The sequence below is a fragment of the Pogona vitticeps genome, chromosome W, assembly GCF_051106095.1.
Source record: "Pogona vitticeps strain Pit_001003342236 chromosome W, PviZW2.1, whole genome shotgun sequence".
Classification (NCBI taxonomy): Eukaryota; Metazoa; Chordata; class Lepidosauria; order Squamata; family Agamidae; genus Pogona; species Pogona vitticeps.
The window spans coordinates 1491307-1505235 of NC_135798.1; the positions used below are offsets into that span (position 1 = coordinate 1491307).

The 13929-nt window shown below is 44.8% G+C and overlaps 2 protein-coding genes across 2 annotated transcripts in view; one reads left to right on the forward strand and one right to left on the reverse strand.

Moving 5' to 3' along the window:
- The window catches only part of LOC144584975 (uncharacterized), a 618887-nt gene that overhangs the window by 492039 nt on the left and 112919 nt on the right, over positions 1-13929 (reverse strand). The gene's annotated exons all lie outside the window — the stretch shown is intronic.
- The window catches only part of LOC140702906 (uncharacterized), a 23985-nt gene continuing 10056 nt past the window's right edge, over positions 1-13929 (forward strand). The window contains exon 1 of the mRNA XM_078382472.1: positions 1-100. The gene's annotated coding sequence lies outside the window, so the exon portion shown is untranslated. The remainder of the gene's footprint in view (positions 101-13929) is intronic.

Sequence of the window (13929 nt, forward strand, 5' to 3'; positions counted from 1 at the left end):
CCCAAGGACGGACTGGGACTGAGCTAATGCTCTCCCGGCTTTTCTCTGGATGAAAAGGCAAGAATCCAACTCCAAAGCCCCCTGAAAACTTGAATGGCAGGTGAGATCTCTTTCATTCTTTGGGACCAGAAGCACCACTGAGTTTGTTTGTTTATTAAACGGTTAAATGATTAGCAGGATGCGAGATCTTGTAAAGCTTACATTAGTATTTCAGAGAATTTTAGCCCAATCGCAGGAAGCATCGGGAGCGTTTGGAGGGCGCCTTCTACCAGACCTTCCATGGTGCCTGGTGAGGGCCAGAGGGGCCACCGAGATGGGGCGTGACAGTGCAAAGGAGACTGAGTCGGTGTGAAATCCCCATATTCTGAGGTTCACTTTGAGTCTCTTCTGTCGACTTCCGTCTGTCGCCCCGTTCTGGAGAACTCTGGTTTGTGAAAGCAAAGACACGCTGTCAGTTCCCTGGCCGAGTGGGGGTTTCAACCCGGGTTGTGTGAGTCCCAGTTTTACTGTCTACAGCAGTGCCTCTCTGAACATGTGCAGAGTGTTTTTCTTTTGGTTCCTGGTCCTGCTTGGCTCAACCCCGTGGTCGCCAAGAGCAGGTGCCGTCTGTGAGATTCCAACCCTGGACAGCCTAGCATGGGGCCTCCCCTGAATTTCTCCTTTCCTCTTTTGGGATCCAAGAGGGTGAAGTGAAGAATTCACTCCTGCATGAGGGGATTTTTTGGGGAAGGAAAGATGGAAAAGGAGTGAATTCTTTTTCTTAACATTTTATTAGTTTTTTACTCTATCTACATTGGTTTGTGCTTGCCAAACATAGTATTACATGGTTTGCTTACAATTATTTGTTTTTTTAAAATTATTTGGTTTTTACATCTCAGTGTCTTCCCAGTTGTCCCCCCAGTTGCACTTCCAGACATCTTTCAAACATTCAAACCATTCATGTACATATTTTAGTATATAATATGACTACTATCATAATATTACTTTCATAATATACAATATTCTCAAGATTTTCTAATAACATTCTTAATAAAAATGGTTCTAGATCCATGCCCCGGCTTTATATCTAGTTTAATTTACCTAAAATGAAACCCACCATATTACATCTTTACCCTGGTTAGGGTTCCCTTATTTCAATTTAATTATCTTTTTTAATATAAAGGATATGCCCCTTTATAATTCCCAAAGTTAAATATATACATGTTTTTCAACCTTAAGAGCCCCCTTCTTATTTTCCATTTTTCTAAGTAATTCCCTCTCTTATTTCTTTTTTCACTTTGTGTTTCTGTCTCTCTAAGCATTCTGCCATCTTTCATGCCCTCTGAAACCATTTTGTGCATCTGATTTATCTCCCGTAGATCTTTATACACTTGGTCTATCTCCAATAGATCTTCCAGGCTTTTTAAAATTAACTTTGCTGATTTTCTCCCCTTGACTTCCCTTAATACTCTCCTCTGATCCAATATTGACGTTGTTTCTCTTAGGTTTTCCCCATTAATTTCCTCCAGCTCCTCTTTTGATTGGCATACATCATCCGGCACACCCTCGTTTCCTTCTTTGTTATTCCCTGTCGCTTGTTGACTATAATTCTTCAGATGGCCGTTGAATAATTTTGCCTCTTGGTAGTGGGTTATCTCACTATTTCTAGTATTGTTTGAAGGGTAGATTTTGTTTCATCCCAAAATTGTCCTTGTAGTGCATTCTGGTCCAGCTGCCCAATAGCTTAGGCCAACTCGCAGTCCAATTCGATGATTGTATCTGTGTCCTAATTAATTCCTGGCAAATTGATGCCAGCTAAACAGTCATTCCAAGTCTCCAGAGTCAGTTCAAAGAGTCTGCTTTGGCTAAATAGGCCTGAACCAAAATTTAGACCCTCAAGGTGCCAAGGTACAGTGCAAGGGTTGTATCCGCGGCCTGATGGCCTAATTCCCACAGGTTTACGCCAGCTAATCCAACATAAGCACTTCCAGCCAAACAGGCCTGGACCGAGGTTCAAAAGCCCCAAATATCACAGTCCAGTTCAGTGTTTGTATCCATATCCTGGTGGCCTAGTTCCCGCAATTCTGCATGGCCAAAACTATGATTCCAAGTCCCTGGAGGTGGTTCCAAAAAGTTCACTTTGGCCCAATATATTAATTCCCAAGGTACAGTTTTAAAAGATCCACTTTAGGGTTAATTTATGTATGTTCCAGTCAGGCATGAAGAAATCAAAAAGAAATAGAAAAAAGGTTTCCAACTTTTAAACAACAGTAGAGCGCTCAAGGTCACTGTTCTGGGCATTATGCCAAAAGACTTCAAGTAGTCAAAACATGAGTCCAGACTTATCTGGTAATATCTTATGAGAAATTTCTTAAGATTTATAACACCAAATTATAATATTCTTTCTAACTGAACTATGTTTCCTCATGGAGACTTCTAGCAACTAAGTCTATTGACATTTATATACAGCAGCAACAGCATAACAGTCCACAACCCTCCGCATCAGCAAAGAGAAAGAAGCCATCACCCGGTGGCCATATAGACTATCCCACACTGTCCAGTCTGTGGTCAGAGGCCTGACATCATCTTCACCCCTAAGTTGTGTATTCCAATGTCCTTGTCGGGCACAACTGCTGACACTGTATACATGGTCTCTGTACCGAATGTTCATGGCTGTAAAATTCATGTTCCGTGTTATTTGGCTTATTTTATATAACCTGACAGTTTGAATGTGGGATATTGTGCTTCTTTAGCCACGATTTTTTAAAAAAATGGTCCAGTGTGTTGCCAGCAGGATAAAAAGTTGCCAGGCTTCCCATAGGAAAGGGCAGCCTGAATATTAGGAGCAGGACTGAGAGCAGTGAAGATGGTCTACCCAGGACACCCTCTCTTCTGCTCCCTGCCATCCACACTTGCTGAAAAACAGCCCTGACCTTTGCCTTGAGTTTGGAAGAGAAGCGGTGGATTGTCAGACTGTCAGCTTCTGGGATTTCCCCTTGTGGGATGTCGCTCTGTGAACGGTAGTGGTGCTGAGGGAGTCCTGCTCTACCTCTTCACCTCTTGGCCTCTGGAGTATCTCTGGGTTCCATGGTTTCCCCTACTATTTCACACCGTTACAAGACGGGGGATAACTTGCTCAGCAGTACTAGAAGCAAGAAGGACCTTGGAATCGTTTTAGATCACGTCAAAGATGAGCCAAAAGTGTGATGTGGCTGCAAAAAAGGCCAGTGCTATTTAGGCTGCATTAAGAGAGGAAGAGTCTCCAAATCCCATGAGGTGCTAGCTCCCCACTCCTTGGTCAACTTAATCCTCCTAGTTTCTGGTATTAATGCCAGTAATTTTTATTAATCCTTGTTTTTTTATCACCATTTCAAAATCTGTTAATTATGTTTTGCCAGTCTTTCAAATCTTCCTTCATTGGTTTCATCCTAAAGAAATAATAATTTTAGGTAGTAACCCTTTGTTTCACATTACATAGTACATCAAATTAGGCTTTCCTTACTACCCTCTCTTACGAATTATCTTCCATATTTCCGTCATATCTTTCTCTGTTTTCTCTAATATATGTTTATGTTGTAAAATTTCAAGAAACTTTTGATATGTGGACAGAAACAGTGGCCTTGGTGGAAGCGTAGATGTTGCCCCTCTGGAAGGAATGAGAAGAGAGCTGACAGAAACTGCGTGCTTTGTCTTTCTCTCCGGATGCAAATACCTATGACAGGCAAACATTTAACTTAATGTATTCAAACATTTAACTTAAATAGCTTAGCTTCAGCATAACAGTGTGTAGAGAACATATAATGACTGGTGACTCACGATCCCACTATCAGCCTAAACGCCCTTAAGCAAAGGTGCAGCATCGAATGCTCCTACCTGAGCTTCTTTTATACAAACTTCAGCCCCCAGAATCCCAGGCGCCTACCCGTGGCTACGGCAGCCTCAAACTTTTCCAGTGAATCAGCTTCAGGATCTGTCTGACCCACACACAGTTTGTTTCCTCGGCTTTCCTATTGATTGATTGAGTGGCTGATTGGTTGGTTTGTTGGTTGGTTGTATTTCTACCCTGCCTACCTGGTCAAACGACCATTCCTATGTGAGTATGTTGAAGACTTAAATATACTGTATTTCTCAGTGACCTGAACTATACAAATATTTTGACATAAAATTCCTGTGCGTAACCTCCACCTCCTAGCTTCTTTATAATCACATGTACCCTTAAAATCCATATTCACCAATTTGTGATCTGCTACTTTTATTAACCCTCTGTCTGTTTTACAAACTTTAAATCACAATCATTAGATACATACATATATAATCTCTCCTAAAATAACTTTTATATGCTGATGAATAAAAAGTAAAATTATTTACATCTCCTTTCACTTCTCTCCAAATATCTTGCATGTCAGTTCTACTTATCAATTTATGTCATATTGTAATATTATACAGTGGTGCCACGCAAGACACCAATAATGCGTTCCACTGAAATCGCTATACAGCGAAATCGTCATGCAAAAAGAATTCCCCATTGGAATCCATTGAAAACAGGTTAAAGCATTCCAGTGGGGAAATTACCTCATCGTCCAGTGAAGATCCTCCATAGAGAAGCCATTTTCTGAGCACCGGTCAACTGTTTTTAATAGCTCTCTTCCGAAGCATGGGTCTAAAAACAGCTGGAAGCCATTTTGCGATGTCATAAAAATCATCGTCTTGTGAACAAACGGTTCGCGAAGCATGGAACTATTCCACATCTAGCGGAAAAAAAAACTTTGGAAGCATCATTTTGCGATTGCTATAGCGATTGCAAAAAAGTCACCGTCCTGCAATTTCATTGTTCCACGAGGTCGGCATGTAGCGGGGCACCACTGTACCTTCTTTCATCCTTGGTAGGGTTTAACTTATCTTCCTCTTCATCCATTAACATTTTTCTTTATTTATCAAGACTTTAAACCATTCCATTTTAGCATCACATCTCCATTTGGTCCCATACTCTGATGACATACCCCAGCAAAGCAACACCCAATAGTAAAAAATCCTCAAACTTTAACTATTTTCCTTAAAAAAACCCCTAACATATAAACACTCACAGCAATATTTAATAATATTTCCCCCCTTTTTTGGCCAGATCCTACCTGGCAACGGTTAAGTGCAAAGTCCTGCGCCTTGGAAAAAGAAACCACTTGCACACTTACAAGATGGGGGATACTTGGCTCAGAAAAACTACGAGCAAGAGGGATGTTGGAATTGTTGTAGATCGCAAGCTAAATGTGGGCCAACAGTGGCTTTTTATTAATCCAGGTTCTCCAACTCTTCTTTCCTTTTCTCCTTTCATGGGTTCACCATTATCAATACATTTATGGACTTGCAATTGTCGGCAAACACGGGTTCGAAAACTCACGTGTAAGCTTGGACAGAGAGCAATCAGGAGTTTGCACATGCTAAAATGGGCTGAGTGAGTCCAATCTCAGCTAGCCTTGATACAACACTCCTTCTCGCAGGTCTGCCCACATAAGAACACCCTGGTACTCTCAGATATTATTATGAAAAGGTCAAGTGGGCTTTGTAGTCCTTAGACTTAACTTGCACCACTGACAGGACTCTAAGTAAGCTAGGCCGAGGCAGCACTCTCAGATGACCCTATGACAAGTGTACTGTTCAGAAAACCAATTGAGTTTTATAATCTTTATTTTATTAAAGAAAAAGCATGTTACTAAGTATCAAAGCCAAATTAAACCAAAACAAATAAACTAGCATTGTGCTGTTTAGTTACACAGATGTAATGAGGCAAAGAAAACCTGAAAAATATAAAAGAGTACAAAAACCTTACAAAAACACAAAAAGCCATTAAAAAGAATAAAAACAGTTCCAGTCCAGGAGATCATTAGTAAAAACAAAATAATCCAAGTAGGTTATAAAAAGGCTATAGTCCTCAGTGATACTATAGAATAAAAATCCCTTAACAAAAGTAAAAATCCCTTATATGTCCCATAGTCCTTAGAAAAGAAAAATCCAGTAAATATACCATAGTCCTTACAAAATTACAAGAGCATAGTCCATATGGAGTATTCCAAGAAAAGGAGTTCATAAAGAATATTTCATAGGTAACAGTCCATAGAAAATAGTCTATGCACAGTCCTTAGGAAAAATCCCATAAGTCCAAAAGTAATCCAGCAAAGCATAGGAACCAGTCCATGTAGGTAGGCCACCAGTCCGTCTCGAAAGACATTAGGGTCACGAATGACTGAAAGACAATGCCCATAGAGAAAAAGTTCCTTTTTCAAGAGTAACTGGCAAGGGCTCATCGCACCTTCCCACGATGTCATCCAATCAGAGTTCGTTACTAGGCAAACAGTCCTGTTGCATCACATGACTTCTTTCCCATACCACACTAGATGTTATTTGGGTTTTCCGTGGTTTATCAAAGAGTCACAACAATTCCCATCTATCTAATCACACCGAGTCCTTTCTCAGGCTTTCAGAATAACATTCTCTCTGCTCGCCTGGAAAACAACTTGTCAGCATAGCAAAGATACTTTATACAAAGAAACAAGATGGAACCTCTCTGGCTCATTTCTTAATTACAAAACCCATATGCCTTAAAAGATTTTAACTCAAAAACCCATCTCATCACAAGCCCCCGGAAGATTAACAAAATTCTCAAACAATTTAAGTTTTAATTTTGATAACTGAATAAGATGAGATGTGTCCCACTGCAATCAAAACTTAGCTTGTGGATCAGAGTCACTCAAGCTGCTAGATAGAACAAAGATTGGTCATCATGAGGTACTACAAAACCCAGCACGTGGTTCATCCCAACGCTGCCACCATGTCGGCAAACACGGGTTCGAAAACTCACGTGTAAGCTTGGACAGAGAGCAATCAGGAGTTTGCACATGCTAAAATGGGCTGAGTGAGTCCAATCTCAGCTAGCCTTGATACAACACTCCTTCTCGCAGGTCTGCCCACATAAGAACACCCTGGTACTCTCAGATATTATTATGAAAAGGTCAAGTGGGCTTTGTAGTCCTTAGACTTAACTTGCACCACTGACAGGACTCTAAGTAAGCTAGGCCGAGGCAGCACTCTCAGATGACCCTATGACAAGTGTACTGTTCAGAAAACCAATTGAGTTTTATAATCTTTATTTTATTAAAGAAAAAGCATGTTACTAAGTATTAAAGCCAAATTAAACCAAAACAAATAAACTAGCATTGTGCTGTTCAGTTACACAGATGTAGTGAGGCAAAGAAAACCTGAAAAATATAAAAGAGTACAAAAACCTTACAAAAACACAAAAAGCCATTAAAAAGAATAAAAACAGTTCCAGTCCATGTCAAATGTAGAAATATCTACTGAGAGCATAAATGACTCTTACAAGCTCTGAGGTAAAATGGACGAAAAAGCTTTATTTGTTTTCGCACTGCAGTAGCGGGGAAGTTCAAGTTGGAAATCCCCCCAAGAACTTCCGAATTTATGAGGTAGCAGCATAGATTTATATACCAAAGGAACCCTGACTGTCCCATTCACTGATTAGCGAATGGGCTTCCATTCTTGCTATTTATCCTCTCATTATTCCACCCCTTTGCCACCCAAATCAATCCCTCCCCCTGGTTATCCAACCCCCTTTTGATTATGTTTATGATTAATGTCTCCTCTTTACCCTAATTCAGCAATCAGCAAATGTTATTTTCAAACTATATGTTTTAGTACATTAGGTTATACCAGGTCAACTGACACTAGCAATGTTTACTCAACTTCCCATTTTCACCCTTGACCAAGAACATATCCGGTGTAACAAACATGCTTCTTCCTTTCTATGTCTAAGTTCAGTTCCTCTTTTCGTATTAGTCAAGCAATATCCTGAAATACCTTTTTGCAACAGCAACTGTAAGCAATTTCTGCCTAGCCTTTGTTAATCATAAAACTTTATTGATTATTGGTAAAATTTGTTCATTATTAGGGCTTTACTTTCCCATAACAGCTCTGGCCCATGACTTGTGTTTTCTTCAGGCTGATAGTTAGTCAAAAGTCTTGGCAGGCCTTGCTAAAATGATTCATGAGTTGTTGGAGGTCTTCAGCAGAGTGGGCAACAATGGCTGCATCATCTGCGAAGAGGAAGTCCCGCATGCATTTCAGCTGGACTTTGGTCCTCGCTCTCAGTCTAGAGAGATTAAAGAGCTTTCCGTCTATACCAGTAAAATTACATTAATTGATGCATCAATAAGTTAAATAGGTGGGACTCATTCAGCCCCGGAAGGCAGCTCACCTAAGAGAAGGAAAACTCTGATTTCAAACCTCCACTGCCTTGTGGCTACATCCACTGATGGAAAAGGCTTCAGGAGTTAACCTTGAGGAAAAATCTGGAGCTGGAGTCCCGGAGGCAGTTCGTGTCATTCTGCCAACTCCTGCGACGTTGCTGGAACCAGTTGTATTGGCTCTTGCCATTCCACTGGACTATTTCAGGGACGTGGAGAGGGGGGATTTGCTTGTTGGGTAAGAACCTATCCTCCATATTGTTTTTGCCCAGGCTTCGTGCTCTGGAGAGGACACTCCAGCTTCGTTTACAGCGTCAAAACACTAGATGCTGTTCCAAGCCCTCCATACAGAGCACACTACCATAGTCTCTCGAGACTGAAGAATGCCTATGATGAATAAGTTAAATGTTTTTGAGTCTGGAAATGCAGTGTACTTAGCCCGGGTCATCGGATCACCCACAGAGGCCGCAGGTGCCCGTAGATGAGCGGGGGAGTCCGGAGAACACCCGCACTGCAGGGGAGAACATGTAATTTTGACACTGACTGGAGTATAAGCCAAGGGGGTGCTTTTTCAGCAAAAGAAATTGTGTTGAAAAGCTAGGCTAGTACTTCAGTATATATGGTATATATTTTCTTAAAACTGTGCTTTTAAAATATTTCATTGGAGAACATCTCACTGCGCATGCGTGAGTCCCCCTCTCAGCTGAGAGGCAGGCACATGCGCACAGGCAGTCCAGCCTCCGGAATCAGCTGCTAGCCTTCCTCTCCGGTCGGCAGCCATGGGGGCAGCAAACTTTAAGGGGGCCAGAGGGGCCGTGGGGAATGGAGGGGAGGGAAGAAAGGGGGGTGTTGGGGCAGGAGGGGGGCAATGAACCAGAAAGGTCAGGAAGATAAGATTGGTAAAAAGGCTCTCTCCTACCTTTCCCTCTCGAAAAGAACCCCCCACGCAGGAGAGGCTGCTTCTGTTCACCCTCCTGGATCCCACAAGAAGGAGGGAGACATTCGGGAGAGCCCCCACGCCAGGCTGCGTCTCACCCAAAGCAGTTAAGGCAGGGTGGAGCTCAGCAGGATTGGGAGCTAAAACAATAAGAAGATTCTGCACACGTTCAGAGAGGCAGTGTGGTAGATACCCAAAGGGGGGGGGCTCCTGCAGTCTGGGCTCAAAGCCCCCCTTGGCCGAGGAAACCCACCGGTCGTGTGCATGCTTCTGGGGCCTTCCTTTGGCAAACCCGAGGTCTCTTCCCCACCCCCTGGGGATGAATGGAAGTCACTTTAGAGGCTATGAAACCGAGCGGAAAGAACAGAAAAAGCAACGTGAAGGAGATGTCCTCTGCGAGGGGCAGAGAAGAAGAACTGGTCGGGTCGGGTCCAGCCCATCTCTGTGGCCTCTCGGTCACTCGGGAGCGGCTACGGGAGACCTGGGGGGACGCAGCCCCCTCCCCAAAGGCTCCTGGGGCTGCCGGCGATGGGGACCAAATGCTCCGACCTCCTTATCCGAGCGGCACAAGGAAGGGCCTCCTGCTGACGGGAGAGTAAGTGGCTGGAGAGCTCTGGGGTTCAGGATCGGTGGCTGCTCGGATCCGGAGGTTGGGGGTTTGATCCCCCCCCCAATTGGGCCGCCTCCCGCAAGAAGAGCCAGCCGGGGCAGCCTTGGGCCAGCTCCACCGTCCCAGGAGAAGGAAAGGGGGAAAGCGCTCCTGAGGACTCTCTTCCTGGGAAGCCTGGCGGGGGGGGGGGAGAGATCTCCTTCCAGCCTCTGTCCCCAAAACCCGTGGCCTGCCTGGACCTCTTTGTGCTCTGCTTTCCTCCCCGGATTAAAAAAAGGCATTTCCCTCAAGGACACCAGGAAGTTCCCCACAAGTAACACATACCTAAACACAGAGGGAGGGAGGAAATCCCTCCACCCAACCTCCTTTCCTGCAGGGGATCCACAGCCTGGGATCTGGTCGAGAAGGGGGATCTAGTCTGCCCTTCCCTCTCCTCCATCCAGAGCCACTGAACTAAGAGATGCTTCTGAAGAGCCCCCTTCAAACCCCATAGACTGGGAGGGGGGAAGGGGATCCTGAAGAGGCTCAGGAGGGCAGGCCAGGTATGGGGGGAAAGGAGGGGAGCCCCATCGCACCAGCAGACACCCCTTTACCCCATTCCTGAGACCCCCCTTCCTGTCCCCTCTTTGCAGCCCCTTCCCTCCCTCCCTCCTCCTGCTTCCCACCTGGGGGTGAGGTTGGGGGGGGTCCTGGAGGACGGAGACATTTGGGGGGGAAAGAATGACCGGGGGGTGACGCTCCCTTCTTCCCCCCTCCCCAAAAGGGTGCCTGCAGGATCTGTGGAAAGAAGGGGTTCTCCTCGCAGGATAGCCCATCATGTAACGGGGTGACTGGTTTCTTTTTTCAAGGTGCAGGACTTTGCCCTCTTCCTTGTTAAATTTCATTAGCAGGTGGCCTATTTAGGAATGCCATCAAGAGGCCAAACACACGTAGAACCATAGAATCATGGAACAGTGAAGTTGGAAGGGGCCGAGAAGGTCACCAAGTCCAGCCCCCTGCTCAACGCAGGGATACAGTCAAAGCAGATCTGCCAGGTGATGGCCTAAGTTTTCCTTGAATGCCTCCAGGGTCGGAGGACTCCAAAATAGTCAAAACATAAAACCCAGAAGGGAGCTGGAGGCATCGCTCTGCTTCACTCCCATCTGTTGACTTCTGTTCCAGGCTTGGGAGTGAAGTCCTGAGAAGTCCAGGCTGAAACGTTCACCTCCTTTTCTTACGTAATTCTTCAATCCTTACTTTGGTTCCCCAAAGCAGAAGTTCCTTTTTCAGTTCCCTCTTCAGGATCCCAAAAGGGGGAAGAAGAGACTCACAAGAGCCCCATTGGGAGAAAGGGGGCAAGACGGTCCTACCCCCCCACCCAAAGAAAGTGGAGGGCGCACAAGCCAGCGAAGAGGGGAAAGGGGACAAAGAGGAAAAGGGGAAACTCACTGTCACATACAGCACTGATGGTACCTGTCTGTCATGGGTTTGGAGGGAAAGTTCCATCCTATGGGGAGTGGAAGGCGGGACATCAGGGGGGAGGAGCTGTACTGTATATATATTTGGAGCTGGTGTGGAGAGTTAGGAGTTTGAGTCTGTGTGTCAGACTGGGTACAACTGTGTGTCAGTTAGTACATACCTGATAGGTTCAGGTTTCTATCTAGGTAGCCAGTACTGATAGGTTCAGGGTCTGTGCGTTACCTTAAAGTGTTCCGGGGGAACCAATCTGTTGCGTGTATATGATTAGGACTATGCCACGTTCCTGTATCCTATTTACCTGATCCTTTTGTTTTCCCTGTTTGTTATTTCATTAAACCTTGTTCTTTTGTTTATTAAAATCCATTCCTGGTCTGTGTGACTCCTTATAGGGAATGGTTGGTGGCAGCATAATTAAAGTGTGGTATACTCCAGTAGGTCTGGGGTTACCACATTGATTGGTGTCCAGCGTGTGGGATACGACTGGTCCAGTTGTCCAGTGGTCCAGCAAAGCCTTGGCAAGTGTGCCCAGAGCAAGGGGGGGTCTAGTCAGGGAAAATCTGAGGGTGCGTAGGTAATCTTCTAGGCTTACCTCATGGGGAGGTAGGCTAGTGGAAGAACGTGCAACCTCAGATTGGGGGGACTAGATTAGGGAGCTCTGAGGCAACCCGTTTTGGCGGGAAAGGGCTGAGTCAAAGCTGCGTGAAGTAACAGTGATCTAGCCTGTCTGCTGAGAGGCCTAGCAGAGGGGGTGGATTCTGCCTGGCAACAGTTGCAAGTTGGTGCTGGAGGGACAGCAGCAATCTATAGAAGGCTGTTTCTGAGGCAAAAGGAAAAAAGTCGTCATTTTATTTTGAGGCTTGACTTTTGAAGGCAGCCTGTTCTGGGGGGATTATGCCCTTGACTCGAAGCCAAATGGCAGAAATGGGGAAAGTGAGAGAACCACAGGGAGACCAAGGTTCTGAGGAGGAATTTGGCTCAGTGCAGGATGAGAGCACGGGAGAACTGACCTCAGAACTCAGAAAAATGCTCCTAGCCCAACAGCATGAATTTAGGATGAAACAATTAGAAATGGAAAGAGAGAATGGAAAAAGAAGAAAGATTAGAGAGAGAGAGAATGGAAAGGGAAGAGAAACAAAGACAATTGGAAATGGAACGGGAGAGAGAGAGGATGGCGTTTGAGTTAAGAAAATTGGAAATGATGAACCAGAACAATAATAACAATAGAGATTCTGAGGTGGGCCAATTGTCTAAAACTGACTTGAAGAAATTCCCTGTGTACAACAAGGGAGATTGCCTTGAGGTGTTCTTTTCCCTCGTGGAAAGAGCATTTGTGGACTTCTCAGTAAGGGAAACTGAGAAGATGACCATTATGCGGTCTTTAATCAGTGGCAGCCTGGCAGAAGTCTATGCAGAGATGCCAGTGGAACTGCTGAAGGACTTCGCTGAGTTTAAAAAACTAGTGTTTGCCCGGCATGGGATAAATGCTGAACAGCTGAGGCAAAAATTCAGGTCACTCACAAAAAAACCAGAGCAGACTTTTACCCAAGTGGGAGCCCAACTGGTGAGGTTGCTAGAGAAATGGCTGTCTCAGGAGGGGACAGAGACCTTCCAGCAGCTCAAAGACCTGATAGCGCTGGAACAATTTTATTCAGTCCTGCATGGGGAACTAAAGTTCCAGGTGAGGGAGAGGAAACCGAAATCGGTGACAGAAGCGGCAGAGATCGCAGATTTTATTTACCAAATAAGGAAGCCCTTAGGTGCTGAGGGGAAAACTGTGGGTAGGCCCAAAGAAACCTACAGCAGGTACTCTCAGGGACCAGGGAAAAACCAGCAAGGGGGAGGGGCCCATGTTGAAGGGAAGCCCTCAGACATGAAACCACCAAGACCTCAGATTTTGGAGGGAAAACCAAAACCAGATGAGAAAGACTCCAAATACAGCAGAAAATGTTATTTCTGTCAAGGAAAGGGCCATCTAATCTCAGAGTGTGAGAAATTAAAGCAGCTAAAGGGAAATGTGCCTCATGATTTTAGTGGAACCAAGCCAGTACCGGGTTCAGTCCATTTGAACTTTTGTTTGGGAGAAGGGTGAAAGGTCCACTAGATTTAATCAAACAAAATTGGGAGCAGATCACCCAGGATGACCCACAAGATGTTGTGACATATATAGACACTTTAATGAATGACCTGAAGAGAAACCTAGAGCTAGCAGCAGAAAACCTGCAAGCTCAGAAGGTCAGACAGAAAACCTGGTATGACCAGAAAGCCAGGGAGAGGCACTTTAACCCAGGGGAGGAAGTGCTTTGGCTTAGGCCCTGCAAAGAGAACAAACTGCAGCTCAAATGGGCAGGACCATACAGGGTCATTTCCAAGATGTCGGATCTGAACTACCTTATAGAGCAGGAGGAACACCAAGCACGGAGGGTGGTACATGTGAATGCCCTGAAACCCTACTACCGAGGGGAACAGAGGGTTTTATTTGCCATCAAAGCAGCTGAGAGTGAGGAAGCTGAATTGCCCTTCTGGGAGGGTAGAGGGGAAGTGAAATACAACCCAGATGAGGTGAAGATCAATCCTGCACTCACCCAAGACCAGCAGCAAGAACTAAAAGTGCTGCTCACCAAATATCAGAAGGTTTTTTCAAATAAGCCGGGGATAGTGAAGAGAGTGATGCATCGGATCCACACAGGGGATGC